The 13,785-nt window shown below is 36.8% G+C and overlaps 1 non-coding gene across 1 annotated transcript; it reads right to left on the bottom strand.

Annotated features, from left to right (window-relative positions):
* Window positions 1-13,528: 13,528 nt before the first annotated feature.
* Window positions 13,529-13,635, bottom strand: LOC116095171. The gene has a single exon (XR_004120493.1). It is a non-coding gene; the product is annotated as a U6 spliceosomal RNA (small nuclear RNA).
* Window positions 13,636-13,785: the final 150 nt, after the last annotated feature.

Genomic DNA, 13,785 nt, shown 5'->3' with positions numbered 1-13,785 from the left:
TTTTTAATGAAAACAAACAGAATACATCATGTAAAATGTTATTAAAATATATAAAATAAAATAATGTGTTGCTATCATTTAAATTAAAAAAAAAGATCACAACAAATTCAACAATGATCATGATCACTAATAACCTTAGTAGCAATGTTCAGGAGAACATTACGGAGAATAATTGCCAACTGCCAAACGTCCTAGGCAATGTGATAGAAAACTGGAAATAATTTTGAGTTTATTTATCAGTTTGAACAGGTGCCCTTATACACAGGATTTGCTCCTAACAAGCATCTCTTCAACCAAATCAGTCCTCTGGTCAATAAGTATCTGTATTGGTTTGATTATTCCAAGACTACCAGTGAGGAACAGTTTAAGAAAGCACCAGTTTCTGATTATGCAGAGCTTTACAAAAACTGGACTACCAGAGACTTCAATGCAGGACAGCACTGGGACTGGACTAGTAGGGTGCTAAATCTTCCTAATATTAACACTGCCAATCAAGTAAACACAAGTCAACTTGAAGGTCAATTCTGCACTGTATTACCTGGCATACCATGTGTGAACCTGGAAGGATATGTACATATGTACGTTAAGTACACGTTGGAAACTACTTTGATATTCTACAATCATCCTGGTATACACAGAGAGGGTTCTTCCCCTCCAGCTCTGAATGTGGTTATCACCAAGGAAGAGAATACACAGTCTGTCAATACTATTAAAGCAACACACAGGCTCCAAGTATTGGAGATATCCACCAAAAGGGTATCAATCAGTCCAGTCAGTGTCAGGATAGGAAGAGATGTGTACTGGCAAGGGCCCATCTGGGCCAACATGCCCAACACTGGGGCCCTCTTCCACCCATCCCCTATGATGGGCAGATTTGGACTCAAGAATCCTATGCTTATAAATAATATGTCTGCTCTAGCCTTCAGTGACATATGGTCAAAGTTTATCACCCAGTATCACCAACAACACCACTACCAACAAAATATGGGAATCATTTGTGGTCATCGATATCTTTCAATATCAATGGTTCCAATTCCACAACAAAATGACACAGAGTAACAGAATAATTATAAAAACAACATCCATCTTTCTGGCATATCTAAAAACAAAAAACAAGCAAGCAAGCAAGCAAACAAACAAACAAAATCCATACCTCAACAACTGGATAGGCATTACCTCAAAGTAAAGGGATGGAAAAAATCATACCAGACAATCAAGCTGTTGTAGATAGTGTAATATCAAAGTAGACTTCAAACCAAAGCTACTCAAAAGAGACGGGGTAATACATTACATATTTATAAAATTAAAAATCTTTCATGATGACATTTTAATTTCTAACAACTGTGTCCCAAACATAAGGGGGTTCACATTTGTAGAAGAAACATCTCTAAAGCTTAAATCACAGATCAAACCTCACTCATTAATAGTAGGAGACTTTAATACTCCACTCTCATAAATGGGTAGGCCATCCAGATAAAAACTAGACAGAGAAATAATGTAACTACCAGATGTAATACAGAAGATGACCTAGAAGATATTTACAGAAGATTTTACCCAACCACGCACAAAATATATATCATCTTCTCAGCAAACTACAAACCTTTCTCCAAAACGACCACACATAGCAAGTTCAACAGAGAGAAGAAAGTAGAAATGATTCTTTGCATTGTATCAGAACACCATTGATTAAATCTGGATATCAAAGCTCTAGAATAAAAAGAAGTAAGCTCACCGAAGAGGACTAGATGGCAAGAAATAATCAAAAAGAGGGAGAAAATGAAAAAAAAAAAACAGAACATAAAAGCACAATACAAAGAATCAGTGCTACAAAGAGTTGGTTATTTAAGAAAATCAACAAAGATAGAAAAAGTCTTATCCAAAGAAATTAACAGATGGAGAAAGAATATCCAAATTAACAAATCAGAAAAGAGAAAGAACAACAAATACTATGCAAATACCAGTGATCATAAGAAAACACTTTAAAAACCTGTAGTTCACAAAATTGAAAAATATAAAAGAAAATATAGTTTTCTCAATAGCTTCCACCTACCAAAGTTACATCAAGATTCGATGAGCAATTTAAATAGATGTATCACACTGAAGGAAATAGAAGCAGTCATTAAAATTTCCCAACCCAAAAAACCCAGGGCAAGATAAATGTTTTAGCACAGACCTCTACCAGATCTTCAACGACGAGTTAATACAAATGCTCTTCAATTTTATATAAACAGAAAGAACATTGTCAAAAACATTTTTATAAGACCCCAGTTACTCTGATATCCAAACCATATAAAGACTCAATTAAATAAGAGAATTATAGACCAGTTTCCCTTTTGAATATAAATGCAAAAAAATACTCAATAAAATATATTGAATCTGAATCAATGAACACAACATTCCAGGGATGGTTCAATATAAAAAAAATCAGTAAATGTAGTCTACCCTATAAATAGACTCTAAGAATAAGAACTGCATGATCATGTCAGAAGATGCAGAAAGGGCCTTTGACCAAATCTAACACTTCTTCATGATAAAAGTTCTAGAGAGATTTATGTGTACAAGGGATGTACATAAATACAATAAAGGCAACTCACAGCTAGCCTATATTCAATGTCAAATCAAATGGGGGGAAATCACCTCAATTCCACTAAAAATGGGGAAAAGAAGACAGTTGTACGCTCCATGTGTACATATTCAACATAGGATTTGAAGTTTTAGCTGGTGTAATAAAACAACTGAAGGAGATCAAGGAAATGGAGGTTGGAACAGAAGAAACCAAAATATAATTTTCAGAAAATATAATAGTACAATTATATACACGTCATGTAAGTGACCCAAAAAATTTTCATGATGAAACTCCCACAAGTGATTAAAAACTCAGCAAATTGGCAGAACACAACTAAAAAAAAAGTAGCTTAATTAATATACAAATGGCAAATGGACTGAGAAAGAAATCAGGAAATCAACACCTTCTACAATAAGCTAAAGTAATATAAATTATCTTGGGATAACTATAATTAATCAAGTGAAAGACCTGTACAGTAAATCTTCAACACATGATCATCTCGCTAGATGTAGAAAAGGCCTTTGAGAAAATCCAAAAGCCCCCCATGATGAAATTCTTTGAGAGTTTAGGGATTCAGAGACATATCAAAACATAATAAAAGCAATTTATAACAAGCCTATAGTCAACATCAAATAAAATGGAGAGGAAATACAAAGCAATTCCACTAAAATCAGGACAAAGACAAGTTTAAACTTTCACCACACCTGTTCAATACAGTGCTTGAAGTCTTAGCTAGAGTTGTAACAACTGACAAAGATCAAGGTGTTAAAAATTTGAAAGGAAGAAGTCAAAGTTTTCTTTCACTATTTGAAGATGATATGATGATTGCCACTCAGCCTTTTGGCTAAGATCAAGTGAAGATGATATCATGGTGTACATAAGTGACCCCAAAATCTCCACCAGGAAACTCCTACAGTGGTTAACACTTTCAGAAAAGTAGCTGGATACAAAGTTAACTCACAAATATCATTAGCCCTCATACATGCAAAATACAATAACTGTGAAAGAAATCAGAGGAACAAGACATTTCCAATAGCCTCAAATACTATGAATAAATTTTATGGGGTATTTAAGTATTGGTGTGTGTGTATCTACTCATCTCTTCTGACTGGGGACAAAATTATGTCACTGGTTATATCAAGAATCTTCTGCCATGACTTCCCAAAACTGAACCTCTTCTCAAAGACAATTCTATCAGAATACTTAACATAACAATACAAAATGAAACTAGAGTTCCCAATTATTTATATCTTTCATTTCTAATTCAGGGTTATACCCAGTATAAAAACAAATATGATAATTGTTATTTTTCTCAATCCTAATTTAAGTGTTATTTAATGCTATTCTCCCATAGATAGCTTTCATTGTTATTCTACCTTAAGGGTGCATTATATTGAGTAGTTGTCCCATCACACACACACACACACACACACACACACACACACTTGTGTGTGTGAGTATATAGATTTCTTTTTTTATAATTTTATCTTATCTTATGCATATGGATGCATTGCCAGCATATGTCTGTTCACAAGTGTATGTGTGTGTGTGTGTGTGTGTGTGTGTGTGTGTGTGTGTGTGTGTGTGTGTATGCTGTCCACTGAGGCCAGAAGAGGACATCAGGACCTCCTGGAATTGAAGTTACAAGTGGCTGGAAGCCTCTATGTGAGTGCTGCAAATCAGTCGTATCCTCTGAAGAGCAGTTATTGCTTTTGATGGACCTAACATGTCTTAAATCTCTTCAGATATGCCACCATTTCATATGTACATTTAAGTTCACTACAATAATTAATCTTTTTCTTTTTTGATAGATTTATCTCTAAGCCAACTTTTACAGGAACAACAAGACAAAACAAAGCATCCCACTTTCCCTAATATCACAGAATCACAGAAGAGAGAGAAACATAAACATACACCCACATATAGACAGAGACAGGGAAGAGAGAAAGACCAGTGGAGGGAGAGATGAGGGAGCAAGAGAGAAAGGCAAGGGTGAGGGCAAAAGGGTTACCAAAAAGAAAATTTAGGGGAAAGTGTCCAACTACAGGAAATATAAAGGCTTGTTCTTCTTTGTAGGTTCGGTTGTTCGGGGAGCTTACTTACAGTTTTAGTCCACCATCGTCGTGGCAGGGAGCCTGGTGGCATGTGGGAACAGAGCTGAAGTGTGGTATCATTTGATATGTAAATGACTGGAATAATTAATAAAAACAAAACTGAAACTCTATCTTCTGATTTGGGAGACAGAGAGGATGGAGATGGAGAAGACAATGAAGATGGAGACAGAGGCAAGGGAAAGGGAGATGACGACGAAGGAGACAGAGATAGCAGAGATGACAGAGACTGAGACAGAGATGGAGACAGAGACAAGGGAGTGCTGTGTCTGGCAGGGCATTTTGAAACTTACAGCCCTCTGGCAGCCCACTTCCTCCAATAAGGTCAGACCTACTCCATGAAGGTGATACATACCACTTCTCAAAAGGTACCACTCACTCCCTGGTGACTAAACATTAAAATGCATGAAACTATAGGAGTCATTCTTATTCAGACTACCACATTCCACTCCTTGGCTCTCATAGGCTTAAAACTAAATGAAAAATTCATTTAGTCCAACTTCCAAAGTTCTCACAGTCTTAAAAAGTTTCAAACCTGCTTAAAAGTCAGGAATTCAGTCTGCTTTGAGACATTAGCCAGTTGCTTAGATGTAACCCCTTATTAAAAGCAAAACAAACAAACAAAATAGCATACTTTCAACAGACAGGAACATACACTGGCACAGGATACACATTACCATTCCAAAAGCAGGAAAGGAAGCACAGTGATGAAATACTGAACCAAAGCAAGACCAGTGGACGAAACTCTAGACTTTGCATCATGTCTAAGAATATGTTCAACTACCATTTGCTCTCAGCTGTGTTGACTACAACATAAATTTTTTCTTGAATTTCTTCCTCACTGGGTATGCAGCTCTCCTTGGAAGGTATCCCTCTACTCTTGTATCTTCAAAGATTTCCCATTCATTAGAGGCCTATTATTTCAAGAATGTATTTTCATGGTTGCCAGTTTCAAAACAACAGTTTAAACTCCCTAAGAATGTAAAGTTTCACTTATCAGTGAGTGCATGCCATGTGTGTTCTTTTATGATTGGGTTACCTCACTCAGGATGATATATTCTAGTTCCATCCATTTGCCTAAGAATGGCATGAATTCATTGTTTTTAATCGATGAGTAGTAATCCATTGTGTAGATTTACCACATTTTCTGTATCCATTCCTCTGTTGAGGGACATCTGAGTTGTTTCCAGATTCAGATTCTGGCTAACATAAATAAGGCTGCTATGAACATAGTGGAGTATGTGTGCTTATTACATGTTGGAGCATCTTCTGGGTATATGCCCTGGAGTGGTATAGCTGGGTCATCCAGTAGTACTATAGCCAATTTTCTGAGAAACCACCACACTGATTTCCAGAGTAGTTGTACCAGCTTGCAATTCCACTAGCAATGGAGGAGTGTTCCTCTTTCTCCACATCCTCATCATCACCTGCTGTTACCTGAGGTTTTGAGCTTAGCCATTCTTACTGGTGTGAGGTAGAATCTCAGGATTGTTTTGATTTTCATTTCCCTGATGACTATGGATGTTGAACATTTCTTTAGGTGCTTCTCAGCTATTTGGTATTCCTCATTTGTGAATTCTTTGTTTAGCTTTGTACCCTACTTTTTGTAGGGTTATTTTGTTCTCCAGAGTCTAATTTCTTGAGTTCTTTGTATACATTGGATATTAACCCTCTATCAGATATAGGATTGGTAAAGATCTTTTCCTAATTTGTTGGTTGCCGTTTTGTCCTGTTAATCTAGAAGCTCAGAATACCCAAGATAAAATTCATAGACCAAAGGAAGCTCAAGAAGAAGAGAGACCAAAGAATAGATACTTTGGTCCTTCTTAGAATGGGAAACAAAATACCCATGGCAGGAGATATAGAGACAAAGTGTGGAGCAAAGACTGAAGAAAAAGAAAATACCAGAGACTGTCCTACCTGGGGATCCATCCCATATACAGTCACTAAACATAGACACTATTGTGGATTCCATCAAGTGCTTGCTGACAAGATCCTGATATAACTGTCTCCTGAAAGGTTCTTCCAGTGCCTGACAAATACAGGGATGGATACTTTCAGCCAGCCATTGGACTGAGCACAATGTCCCTAATGAAGGAGCTAGAGAAAGGACTGAACAAGCTGACAGAGTTTACAGTTCCATTGGAGGAACAAACTAGTACCCCCAGAGCTCCCAGGGACTATTCCACCAACTAATGAGTACACATGGAGGGATCCATGGCTCCAGTTGCATATGTAGCTTTGTTGGATATCAAGGGAGGAGAGACCCTTGGTCCTGAGAAAGCTAGCTGCCCCAGTATAGAGGAATGCCAGGACAGAGCAGTGGGAGTGGGTGGGTGGTAAGCAGGGGGATGGGGGTTGGGGGGTGAGATAGGGAGTTTTGGGAGGGGAAACCAGGAAGGAGGATAATATTTGAAATGTAAATAAATAAAATATCTAATATATATATATACACACACATTTAAAAAAGAATGAAAAGTTTCAATGAAGTGATCAGGTTTATTCTTGCTGTTTGGAATATGAACAATGCTCTTTCTGCATTAACAAATACTAGGCAAGTCTATAATTTGGTATATAATATACTTTGTAGATAAACAGAAGAGACATATGTATTTGTTTTCTGTATTTAAAAATATTTATATTATTTTATTCTAGTTGATGCTGATATTTCAAATAGTTATTTTGATGGGTAAATTAAGATAATGACAAAGATAAATATGAGATTAGTTGGCAATTAAAATGAGGGAATAACTCATTCTAAATATGGGTCTGCATTCTTTTTGGAAAAGGCAAATAACACAAAGATCTATATGATAGCACTTTTGCTAAATGTAAGTTCCAGAAAAATTCAATCTCATTGTCAGAATTAAATCAGTGGTATACTGGACACAAGAATTGACTAGAAGGGGATATGAAGTTGGCAGTATGTCGAGCTATTTACAGGAAAGCTCTTTACACTGAGTTTCTGTGGGCTTAACTGTACCATAATATCTTTTCTTACACCCAATTTTCAATATTAACTAGTGATTTTTCTGACGTAAAATGTAGATAGGAATTGTTTAAAATTATGCAAGCATTGTTTCTATCTATCCTAAAAGTGTGACACCTTGTACTAATGATGTGTAAAATAAATAGAGCTCTATTCCTGTTTCCTTGGTTCACTATGGCCTTCAAAAAGGTCTTACATGATGTGAGATGTGTAGCACATGATATGCTCTTTTCCAAAGGCCTACACTATGTTTCATTGGATATATGCATCCAAAATTTTATCAGTCCTAGAGTGTTCCTTCAGCTTTAGAAACCAAGTGACAATGAGGCATAGGGTCCTTTGTAGTACTGTTGCCTCTTTTAAATTGTTGTCATTGAACATATCGATAGGAGTATGATCTGCCCACTTTACACAGAAAGGTTGAAGTCTGTGTACAGTGAACCTACTTCTCAGGGGCAGTGTACTCATCTTACTCTTCCTGAGAACTATATGAAATGGAGTCTCAGAAGGGTGTAACTTTTTGATATATGTTGTTCAAGTGTTACTGGTTAGAAAGGAACAATGACCCTATATAGTCACAGGGCAAAGTCAGTTCTCCAACACTTATTATCCACTCTCCTTTAGCCTTTACATAAATGAGTGTAAATTATTTGTTAGAATGCTATACAAACCATTAATCCCGGGTTTGGGGGTAGATCTACGTGGCACAGGAGTTGCCAAACAAAAGCAAATTCTTGATTTTGAGCCCAGACAACACTTTTTTATAATAATAAAAAGTGATAAGGGAAAATAAATAAGGGAAATTAAACTTAAGCTTATAAAATGTGTGTGTGTGAGTGTGTGTGTGAGTGTGTGTGTGTGTGTGTGTGTGTGTGTGTGTGTGTGTGTGTTATATCTGTGTGAGAGTGTATTCACTCGCTCATCTGGGCACATATCTCAGCCAGAGGTTAACTGCAGTTTCCTCAACCACATCTTTCTTTTTGAGTTGGAGTCTATAAATTAATCTCAAGTGTGCGGTTTTGAACAAACTGACTGGCTAAAGAGTTCTCAGGATCTGCCTGGTTTTAGCCACATCCTTTCCCTCAGTCATGCAGTTATATAACAGGATTCCACATCTAGCTTTCATCCATGTTCAAGATCCAAGCTCAGTCCCTTAAGTTTTTATAACTGGCATATTATTAAGTGATCGGTCAGGGCTGGAGAGATGAAGTTAAGAGCACTGACTGCTCTTCCAGAGGTCCTGAGTTCAATTCCCAGCAAGCACATGGTAGCTCACAACCATCTGTAATAGAATCTGATGCCTTCTTCTGTTGTGTATCTAAAGACAGCTGGAGTGTACTTATAAAATAAATAAACCTTAAAAAAAAACCTATCTGCCTTTCTAGCCGTGGAATCTGCAATCCTTAAAATAATTTTGAGTGTTTGGTTGATACAGGAAGATTGTCAGTTCTGGTTAGAGGAAGGTTATGACTTTTTACTCAAATATTTCTAGCATACATTTGAACTGCAGTAAGGTTACCTATCATGAAGTTTTGATTTCTAGCTAAACACATATAGGAATCAGAATGATGAATAAGCAAAGTTTTGCTTTCAAAATTAAAATAGTTAAATGGCAGTTAACATTTCTTCCTCTGATCTATTGCTTAATTTCTACTTCATCTTAATACAGAATCAAACAAAATTTAGAAGAATGAACCAAAATGAATCACATAGCATCAAGTGAGTCATATATATAGTTACTTCAATGGGAAATTGGAGAAGAGAGTTTAAATAGTTAGTAATATTAAATTTTCTAATGTTTGCCAGGGAAGAAGTACCCATGGAGTTGTAAGGATTGTATGAACATGCATTCCTTTATGTATAATGCAATAAATATATTTGTAGAAAACATACACATATACCAAACTCACATGCATACACAAAAATCACACAGACAAGCATACCACACACTAACTACACCTCCCTGACCTATGCTTATGTGGAGTCCTTCTGCATATGTGAGGGACAGACTTACACAGAGAGAAAGATTGCCCATATGGGAGCCAATATCAAGATTTCTATTTTGAGACCGTGAACACAGCTCCCTTGCCAGAGGCATTCAACTGAAATCACAGATGAGGTAATATTAGATGGTTCTCTTTTATGTTTTCAAGCTCAGCTTTGAAGATAGTAATTGGATACTCAGAGCTCTCATTTCTCCCCATTCAACAATTTCTTCAACCGGCATCTAAGTCAGTGAGTCCCAGACAAAGTGAGCTTTACAGTATGGCCTGCCTTGCTGATGGAAGGACTTTCAGCAGTGAGTGAGCATGGCAATGAGATGGGGGGGGGGGGAGAGAAAGCATATCACCAGATATCTAATCTATAGTGCTAGAGGCAAAAGACGGGAGAGCGTTACTTTCAAACCTCTGCCAGAAACTGACCTAGAGTCGAGGAAACACATAAACAATTACATGTACATGAAAGTAGAAAATAAAGGTTCTTAGGACATTCTAATATTCTAAAGTATGTAATATTTCTACTACAGAGGAAGTGGGCTAGGAGCACATCTAAGTGAACTAGCAGGTACCCATGGTAAAGAAAAAGGCCCTGCTGTCAATTCTAGTAATGACAGTGAGACAACAGCAGCAGCAGAAACAACGAAAAGCAGCACACATGATGAAAGACATCCTGCAGGGTCAGAGAGAAATCACTGTCCAACATTCTCCTAACAAGAACTCAATATCAAGAATGTATAAAGCATTTCAAAAGCTAAACAATAAGGGAAAAGACAGTTCAGTTAGTGAACAGATAATAGAAAGAAACAGACGAGAACAGACACGTGGGAAAAATATCTGATATCCTCAACTATTGAAGAAATATAAAGCAATATTTTATCCAGATCTGATTTCATCTGTTCCAGGATGACTATTCCCAAGAAAACAGATAACTGCAAGTACTGGTAGGGAGGTAGGGAGGAAAGAGTCCCAAGTTAATGCTGATTGGAAAGTTATTGAAAATTATTTCAGCCAATATTAAGGTAAATAAAAAGATTACACAGAGAATTTTTATATGATCTATCTGGGTACACTGGTAAACAAATCAAAGCCTATTTACTACTCACAAGATGCATATTCACATTGTCACAGTACTGCACATGGAACCAAGTTATGTGATCAGCCCTAGTACCCACCTCTGGGTTAATGGATAAAGAAAATGAGGCATGGACTCAGAGTTTTATTCAACCAGTAAAAGTGAATTATATCAAATTTGAAAAAATAGATGGAGGTATTTCAAAGCTAGAGGGATAAAAGAATGATATCAAACTAAAAGAGGGAGTTATAAGGATACAGAAGATGGAAGGGAGGAGGGCCCTAAACAAACACTTATATATCTCTGTTAATGCCATGTTTCTGTTGGTGCACATAGAACCAGCCTCCTAATAGATGGCTGATGTACACTCTACTCTTTGGAGGAACAGACTACTAGAGTATGTGGATGTCTTTCCTGTCCCACCTTAAATGGTCTTCTCCCTTACACTCATTCTCTGAGCTAGTTCTTATAAATGAGGATCACAGTTCAAGGAAAACAGAGCTCAACATGGGGGATCAGTAGTCTGAGATAACTGGCTCTTTTGGTGAGGACATGGGTTTGACTTCCAGCACCCACCTGGTGCTTTGCATTGATTGTAACTCCAAATCTAGGGGATCCTCACATGCAGTTGGTATACTTACATACATGTAAGCAATTCAATCCTAAACATTTTAAATAAATACATTTAAATCTTTAAAAACCAAATATAGGAAACTGGGGACTTCAAAAGAACTCTTTTAACTGCATGAGAATTAGGACAGAGAGAGAATGAAGGCTCCTAAGATGGCAGTAAATGATAGACACTGCCTTACATAGTTGCACAAGTCAATTATAATAACATTTTACAGAAAAATAATTTACAGAGTGCTCAAATAACAATTACATTTTTTATAATCAAACTGCTTCTCATGAATTAGATAAAACTTTGGATATTCCTCACAAAATTATCTCTGGTTTCATAATTTTAAAACAGTTTTATATTAAAGAGAAGCACAGAGATGACTCCATGAGAAGAGTGGAGACAAGTAAGATGGCAAAAGTGGAGACTGAATTTCTGATAACCTTCAAAATAGGACAAAGATTATGTATTAAGGTGAAACCAAATAAAAACATAAAGCCTTGTAATGGGGATTAGAGGTAGACAACTAGATGAATAAAAATCTCACTAGCTTGCAATTGGTTAAATTAATATGGGCCAGAATGCTCCATGTCTGCTGAGGAGCCGATAGCTTAGAAAACAGAGCTGTAATATCTGTTTCAAGAGACTTCTGGAAATAGACACTGGGAGGTCAAAGTCTAGAAAGTAGGACAGAAACCTTTATTGATTTCTATACTGTGGGCCAATGTGTCTCTCTCTGCTGAGGACTGGGGCTCTCTGCTGCTGATGCCTGTGGCTCCATGGCATGTAAGTTAGTTAACAGGAGGCAATACATAAGTGAGATATTTTATTATAGGAAAGAGAAAATAGACCAGTCATGTAGAGAGAAAGAAAGGAGGGGAAGGAAAGGAGAAGGAGAAAGAGCGAGAAAGGAGAGGAAGAAAACAAGAGAGCAAAAGAGAGAACAAAGAGCAAGAGAGGAAGAAAGAAAGCGAGAGAGCAAGATGGCAAGAGAGAGAACAAGGAGCAAGAGAGAGAAAGAAGTCAAGAGAGAAGGTAGGGGTGAACTGTCCCTTATATTATTGTGTGAGGCATGGCTATGTGGCTGTGGGGTGGGCCATGTCTGGCTGTGGTCAGATGACTTGGGGTAGGGTTCAGCTAGAATGCTGGGAGCTTGGGGCATTGTCTACATGACAGAGCACACATCTGCTGCGGGGGCAGCTGTGAGAGGTTGTAACCGCAACAGGAACCAAGGACTCAGGAGTTATAGCTGAAGTCCTTCCACCCCTTGCAGGCAGAAACTGCCCACTGGGGCTCCAGGGTTCTAGGCCTATTACTTGACTGGGCCTAGGATGCCTGAACAGACCACTGGCCCACACTATATGTATTATATTTTCTAAAAAATAAAGATGCATACAAGTAACATATATACTGAACAGCTCATACTTAGGAATATATTTATAATGCATATACATATGTGCATATACACATATATACATGTATACATATGCATATATTTATATGCATATATATAATAACAATGAATAACATTAAATTGAATTGAATAACATGAGTTGGAAGGAGAATGTCGATGGATATGTGGGAGGGTTTGAAGGTAGAAATATGCAAATTATAATCTCAAAAACAGATATATATTTTTAAATAGGGATATACTCAATTCCACATTTTTCTAAGTATAGACATATCTATTGAAATCCATGAATGTTTCCTCTAATGGAATAGTCAGCTAATGACAAGACATGTATGAAAAGTACTTAAAATAGATAATAAAGTGTTTCCAAGGAAACTATGAGTAGGACATATCATACTGTCTCCTGAGGCTTTTAGGGGAAATTCATTTTCCCTGATGGGTTTACATTGGCAGAACCAGATTGCAATGTCTATGGCCAGTACTGGTAAGTGGGCTTGATTTGCTAGACATATGGGCAAACATCATCTTTAGTTTATTCTAAAATATATCTAATGTAATATGAATGACAACCTATACTCAATGAAAGCAAAAGCCATCTGGTAAATATAGATCTCTTTTCAGTGAAAATATTAGCTACAATTTCAATCATGTTTAGCCTTTGGCTTAGCTTTCTTAATTATATTACATTTTGATTTTAGGAAAACTCCACAGCCATCAATTTTTACTGTTATTGTTTCAATGCATTTTTCTCTCTCTTTTTTAAAATATGGAATGCTTCTTGAATTTGCATGTCATCCTTGTGCAGGAGCCATGCTAATCTTCTCTGTATCGTTCTAATTTTAGTATATGTGCTGCTGAAGCAAGTACTGCATTTCTCTTTTCAGCACAGCAAAACCCTTTTGTACTTCTAGAGAGAGAACATTGTTGCAGTAGTTGAGGGTTGTACAGCAATCCGTATGATAGAACTGATGTCCTTAACATATTTATGTATCTTTTTCCTAAAGATATACTGAAAGC

The sequence above is a fragment of the Mastomys coucha genome, unplaced genomic scaffold (assembly GCF_008632895.1).
Source record: "Mastomys coucha isolate ucsf_1 unplaced genomic scaffold, UCSF_Mcou_1 pScaffold17, whole genome shotgun sequence".
In the NCBI taxonomy this organism is placed as follows: domain Eukaryota; kingdom Metazoa; phylum Chordata; class Mammalia; order Rodentia; family Muridae; genus Mastomys; species Mastomys coucha.
Note: the sequence above shows the minus strand (reverse complement) of the source record. Positions and strands in the feature narration are given on the sequence as shown.